The sequence below is a fragment of the Arachis hypogaea genome, chromosome 6 (assembly GCF_003086295.3).
Source record: "Arachis hypogaea cultivar Tifrunner chromosome 6, arahy.Tifrunner.gnm2.J5K5, whole genome shotgun sequence".
In the NCBI taxonomy this organism is placed as follows: domain Eukaryota; kingdom Viridiplantae; phylum Streptophyta; class Magnoliopsida; order Fabales; family Fabaceae; genus Arachis; species Arachis hypogaea.
In genome coordinates this window covers 68,831,856-68,838,852 of record NC_092041.1, presented here as the reverse complement: position 1 = coordinate 68,838,852, position 6,997 = coordinate 68,831,856, and the positions used below count along the sequence as shown (strand labels likewise).

The following is a 6,997-nucleotide window of genomic DNA, read 5'->3' as shown; positions in this document are numbered from 1 at the left end:
CCCTACTAGTTCTTAACTGAGTTCTTGCATATATGTGAGACTGTTAAGACTAATGGAGTAAATCCTGAAGTCTACAGGCTCATGCTTTTCCCTTTTGCTGTAAGAGACAGAGCTAGAGTATGGTTGGACTCTCAACCTAAGGATAGCCTGGACTCCTGGGATAAGCTGGTTCTGGCCTTCTTGGCTAAATTCTTTCCTCCTCAAAAGCTGAGCAAGCTTAGAGTGGATGTTCAGACCTTCAAACAAAAAGATGGTGAATTCCTCTATGAAGCTTGGGAAAGACAGAAGCAGATGACCAAAAGATGTCCTTCTGATATATTTTCAGAATGGACCCTGATAGATATATTTTATTATGGTCTATCTGAGTTCTCTAAGATGTCACTGGACTATTCTGCAGGTGCATCCATTCACCTAAAGAAATCGCCTGCAGAAGTTCAAGAACTTATTGACATGGTTGCAAATAACCAGTTCATGTACACTTCTGAGAGAAATTTCGTGAATAATAGGACACCTCAAAGGAAGGAGTTCTTGAAATTGATGCTCTGAATGCCATATTGGCTCAGAACAAAATGTTGACTCAGCAAGTCAACATGATTTCTTAAAGTCTGAATGGATGGCAAAATGCTTCCAACAGTACTAAAGAGGCATCTTCTGAAGAAGAAGCTTATGATCTTGAGAACCCTGCAATAGCAGAGGTAAATTATATTGGTGAACCTTATCGAAACACCTATAATTCATCATGGAGAAATCATCCAAATTTCTCATGGAAGGATCAACAAAAGCCTCATCAAGGCTTTAATAATGGTGGAAGAAATAGGCTCAGGAATATCAAGCCTTATCCATCATCTTCTTAGCAACAGACAGAGAATTCTGAACAGAGCACCTCTGACTTAGCAAACTTAGTCTCTGATCTATCTAAGGCCACTTTAAGTTTCATGAGTGAAACAAGGTCCTCCATTAGAAATATGGAGGCACAAGTGGGCCAGTTGAGTAAGAAAATCACTGAAACTCCTCCTAGTACTCTCCCAAGTAATACTGAAGTGAATCCAAAAAGAGAGTGCAAGGCCATTGATATAATCAATATGGCCAAACCTAGAGAGGAAGGAGAGGACGTGAATCCCAATGAGGAAGACCTCATGGGACGTCTCTCAAGCAAGAAGGAGTTCCCTATTGAGGACCCAAGGGAATCTGAGGCTCATATAGAGACCATAGAGATCCCATTAAACCTCCTTCTGCCATTCATGAGCTCTGAAGACTATTCTTCCTCTGAAGATGATGAAGATGTAACTGGAGAGCAAGTTGCTCAATATTTAGGAGCTATCATGAAGCTGAATGACAAGTTATTTGGTAATGGAATTTGGGAAGGTGAACCTCCCTTGCTCATTAGTGAACTAGATACATGGGTTCAGCAAACTTTACCTCAAAAGAGACAAGATCCTAGCAAATTCGTAATACCCTGCACCATAGGCACCATGATCTTTGAAAAAGCTCTGTGTGACCTGGAGTCAGGTATAAATCTTATGCCACTCTCTTTAATGGAGAAGCTGGGAATCATTGAGCTACAACCTGTCATGTTCTCATTATAAATGGCAGACAAGTCAGTAAGACAAGCTTATGGATTAGTAGAGGACGTATTAGTGAAGGTTAAAGGCCTTTACATCCCTGCTGATTTCATAATCATAGACACTAGGAAGGAGGAGGATGAATGCATCATCCTTGGAAGACCCTTCCTAGCCACAGCAGGAGCTGTGATTGATGTTGACAAGGGAGAACTAGTCCTTCAATTAAATGGGGACTACCTTGTGTTTAAAGCTCAAGGATCTTCCTCTACAACCATGGAGAGGAAGCATGAAAAGCTTCTCTTAGTACAGAGTCAAACAAAGCTCCCACAATCAAACTCTAAGTTTGGTGTTGAGAGGTGATAAACCCCAATTTGACGGTTTATCTTGTATTGAATTTAGAGTATTTTGATAACCTTTTGTCACATTTAGCCTATGAATTGGCATGGTTTTGTTATCTCTCCCATATTTATGCTTAAGTGTAAAAACATGCTTTTTAAGCCTTATTTTGATGAATTCTAATTCCTCTTTGATTCCATAGGATGCCTTGATATGTTTGCTAGTAATCTCAGGTTGAAATAGGCTAGGCATGGATCAAAGGAAGCAAGGAAGGAAGCATACAAGTGGAGAGAAGCATAAAAAGTCAAAGAAGCAAAGTCAGCCAAGCACGCGCACGCGCACAAGGCACTCGCGCGCACATCGCAGAATTAGCCAGGGACGCGCACGCGTACCGTGCGCGCACGCGTCGATGACCGCACATGACTTCATTAATGCAACACGTGCCTGGCGATTTGAGGGGGTTTCTGAACCCATTTTTGGCGCCAATTGCTAGGAGAAAGGAATAAAAGGATGAAGGATTAAGGGAAAGGCATGAGGGAATCATATAGCATAATTAGGATTAGTTTAGAGTTAGTTTTAGAGAGAGAAGCTCTCACTTCTCTCTAAAATTAGGATTAGGTTTAGGTTAATCTTTCTTCTTAGATCTAGGTTTAATTCATTCTTTGATTCACTTTTCCTTTATCAATTCTTAATCTTCTCCTCCTCTTCTTTCTAGTTATGTGCTTTAATAATTGTAATTCTTCATTTTGTTTTGGATAGATTGTTGTTCCTTTGTTTTCTTTCAATAATGCAATTTGAGGTAATTCATGATAATTGTGATTTCCTTGATTGTTGTTGTTAATTCTTTGCAATAAATGTTGTTAGATTCTATTCTTGTTGTCAATTTACTTTGCTTTTCTTTTGTACCTTCCAAGTGTTTGATGAAATGCTTGGTTGGATTTTAGTGTAGGTTTGTTCCTCTTGGCCTAGGTAGAGTGATTAGTGACTCTTGAGTTATCTAATTCCTTTGTTGATTGATAATTAGAAGTTGCTAATTGATTTGAATGCCTCTAAAGCTAGTCTTTCCTCTAGGAGTTGATTAGGACTTGAGAATCAAATTGATTCATCCACTTGACTTTCCTCCATGGTTAGAGGTTAACTAAGTGGGAGCAATAGACAATTTGCCATCACAATTGAGGAGGATAACTAGGATAGGACTTCTAGTTCTCATATCTTGCCAAGAGCTTTGTTAGTTGTTAGTTTATTTCCTTTGCCATTTATAATTCTTGTCTATAATCTCAAAAACCCCAAAATAACTCACAACCAATAACAAGACACTTTATTGTAAATCCTAGGGAGAACGACCCGAGGTCCAATACTTCGGTTTATAAATTTTAGGGGTTTGTACTAGTGACAAACAACTTTTTGTATGAAAGGATTATTGTTTGGTTTAGAAACTATACTTTACAACGAGATTTCATTAGTGAAATTCTAAACCGTCAAAAATTCAATCATCAAAATGGCGCCGTTACCGGGGAGTTGCAATGGTGTTATGTTATTGGTTGTTGTATATATGTGAATAGTGTGAATATCTTGCTTTTGCTTTATTTTCTAGTTTTTGTTAGTTTTATTTTGCTTTTCCATTATGAATTCTCACTTTGGCTATGAGTTTGGTTCTAATTATGTTGTAGGAAGTGAGGGCTTCAATGAGGATGTGTACCATGGATGGAACCATCAAAGATGGGAGGAGCCTCAAGGAATTGATCACTCCTATTAGCAACAACCTCCGGATACTTATAGGTATAATTCCCATCCTAATGCATGTCAATTTGACGGCTATGATGACTATTTTTGTGACACTCAACAACCACCATCATATGCCTATGAACCATATCCTCAACATGAACCTCAACCATTCTCACAAGCCTCTCCACATCAAGCACCTTCCTATGATCCATATCCATCATATGACCAATCATCCATACCATATTTTTATGACCATTTTGAGCAAGAACCCTTAGAACCACCACAATCCTATCAAGATTACTCCCAAGAACCACCTCAATACACACAATCTCCACAACCTCACCAAGAAGAACCACCTTTCTATTATGAACCCTCTCTCCAAAATAATGAACCTTTTTACTCACCCCAAACCCTAATAGCCAACCCTCTCACTTTGTTACTTCAAGGACAAGAGGCCATGAAGCGGGATACACTTGAGTTTGTGACCAATTTGACCAAAGTGGTGCATACTTTAGCCCACCAATGTTTGAAGACTCAAGGTAATTCCGTGACCACATGTGAAAGGTCAAAAGAAGAGCAAAGCATGAAGGAGAAATTGGAAAATCCGGTGGAAAAGGAGGAGTCAAATTTTGTGTTAGAACAATTGGAGGAGCCTATGATCATTGAAGAAAAGGAAGAAGTGGTTGAAGATTTAGGAGATGTTGAAGTTCCATGGGAATGTAGCATCATGGAAAACTCTTCCAAGAAGCTTGATATTGACTTTGAGGAGGGTGCGCAACCTCCAAGGCATATCATCGTTGGAGATTTGGAAGAAGCTTATCAAGAGATGGATTCAATCATGGATGAATTTCTCTCTACAATGGAATCCTCTTCCCTTGGACATGAAGTTGAAACTATAGAAGAGTGTGCACAACCTCCCAAGGAAAACGAAAATGGCATGGTGTATATTGAAATTGAAGAATATGAAGAGGTTGATCAAGAGATGACTTCATTCATCAATGAATTCCTATCCAAAATTGAATCACCTCCCATTAAACAAGATGAAGTTCTTGAAGACAACACCAAGCCACGTGACGAAGGGGATGAGGTTGAAATTGAGGAAGCTCGCAAAGAGGTGGAAATACACAAAGAAGAGCACAAGGAAGTAGACCTTGCAGTGTCTAAGTGTGGGGAAGTCCCCCTTCTCAAATCACCATCCAACACAACATTCAAGTGGGTAAAACTCTTATCCCTAAGCTTTCCTTTCTCACTTGAATATGGTTTAATTGAATATGATGGTCAACTTAGAGCTCTTTATGGAATTAAAAGCATAAGAGAGTTGCGTAGTGGTTGCAAGTTAGGAATTAGGCTCATTAAGGTCAAAGCTTCAAGGTATAGGAACGACGATTGGAAGAATGCCACTTTACAAGGGTATCGAAGGAAGGCTAGGTGTGCTAAGGAGAATTCTATGTGTCAATCACCCTTATGTCAACCACCCGGAAAGAAAAAGTATGAAGATCAAATTGAAGACGGGTGCGAAGATAAGATATGGGATCCCAGTTCGCTATGTGAAGACCAACTATGGGGACTCATATCTTGGGTAGAACTTTGCCCAAGTTTGATGAAAATGGTTGGAAATTCTGTCAACCAATTGAGAGGCAAGGATCCTTGGAGATTCAAGGATGAGTACAAACATAAGCCACCATGACAATAAGCACCTCAAAATGTCCATCTTAAGGACTTAAACTAAAAGTGCTAGGTGGGAAACACCCCACCATGGTAAACTCTTTCCATTCTCTTTTAAATTTGCTCAATAAGTGATTTGAGTTACCATTGTAGGTAGATTTTTCACATAAATTTGTTTGTACAACTTAATTGTTAGCTTAGTCACATGTATGTTGTGCTTAGTAGTAGATGAATAATATCAAATTGCATTTTTTGTGAATTGTATGATGGTTAATTGAATAAAGAGTTGTGAACAGTATGGGGAGCACCCAGCATAATTTTTCTGAAAAAAAAAAGAGAAGAAGGGGGTGGACGCGCGCGCGCAGTGTACGCGCACGCGTCCCTGTGCGGATGCATCATCGCCTACGTACCCGAGAGTTGGGCCTCCTTTGGGCAAACATTATGCCCTGAGCCCAACCCAATCCATGCGGACGTGCACAAGCCGCGCCCGCGCCGAATTGCTGCTGCAAATTTTTTAGCCAAACCCCAGAGAGTTGAGCCGGCTCTGGGCCAGCTTTAGGCCCCTAGCCCAACTCAATGTACGCGGACGCGCACCTGCCGCGTGCGCGCCCCTTTGTCCAGGAAGGAACAGACGCGAGCGCACGCATTGCGCTAGCGCGCCTTATCACAGATTACCAACGTACACGGACGCGCACTTGCCGCGCGCACGTCCCTTACATGCTGCCACCACTCTAGGCTTCTGACCCGAGAGTTGGGCGTGCCTCAAGCTCACTCTACGCCTCAGGCCCAACCACATGTACGCGTGCGCGCGCTGTACGTGCACGCGCCCATGCATAATCTGCCAACCCACGCTGGAGCGCGCTGCACGCTCACGCGTGGATCTCCATTTTCCTCAATGTACGCGGACGCGCAAGGTGCGCGCTCGTGCCGATTTAAAAAAGGGGATAACCCTAATGCGCGAAGAGCACTGCGCAGTCGCGCACTTTCTCTCGTCCCCCTCACCATCTTCTTCTCCCTTCCACCTTCCACCTCCGTTCAGCAACTGCTCCGCCAGCCGCCACCACCACACGGCCAACCCCTCTTCGCCTGACCTCTTTCTCACTTACCCATCCCGCCTCAGTCTCTCACTCTCACCTCCGCCCGACGCCGTCACTCGGCCATCACCGCCGGCGACGAAGCTCGGCGGCCCCTCCCTCTCTTTCCTTATTTCACATTCCCCTCTCCCTTTCCTTCTCTCACCATCGCCGGCCTTCTTTTACCCAGTCTCTCATTCTTCTGAACACCACCACCGCCGCTACTCTTCTACCATAACTGCCACCATCCACGGGGGTGCAAATCCCTGAGTTTGCTGCCCCTGCCACTATCCTAGTTCCCCTTACCATTCTCAGTTCTTCCCGGCTCCCAGGTTCCTGCTCTCTTTCTGTTTTTATTGTTCATTTCTGTTAGTTACTGTAATTGTCTGTTAGTTAGTTTGAATTCAAATGTTGCATGTTAGGATTAGATAGAAATATTTGTTGTTAGATAGCTAGGACTGGATAGAGGATTCAAGGCCTGATAAGTGCTCCGAATGTGCATATTTGCTGTTTGTTTCCTTGGGTGTGTATGCTACTTTTTGGGTTGCTATTTTGTGTAATTTGTGTTGCCTGCATGCTATACCACTGCTGTTGTACTTGATTGATGTTGTAATCATGCTATTTGTGCTATTTTGC

At 42.2% G+C, this 6,997-nt stretch overlaps 1 non-coding gene across 1 annotated transcript; it reads right to left on the bottom strand.

The window, feature by feature from the left end:
* Positions 1–213: 213 nt before the first annotated feature.
* LOC112700618 (small nucleolar RNA R71) lies at positions 214–320 on the bottom strand. Its single transcript, XR_003153524.1, has one exon. It is a non-coding gene; the product is annotated as a small nucleolar RNA R71 (small nucleolar RNA).
* Positions 321–6,997: the final 6,677 nt, after the last annotated feature.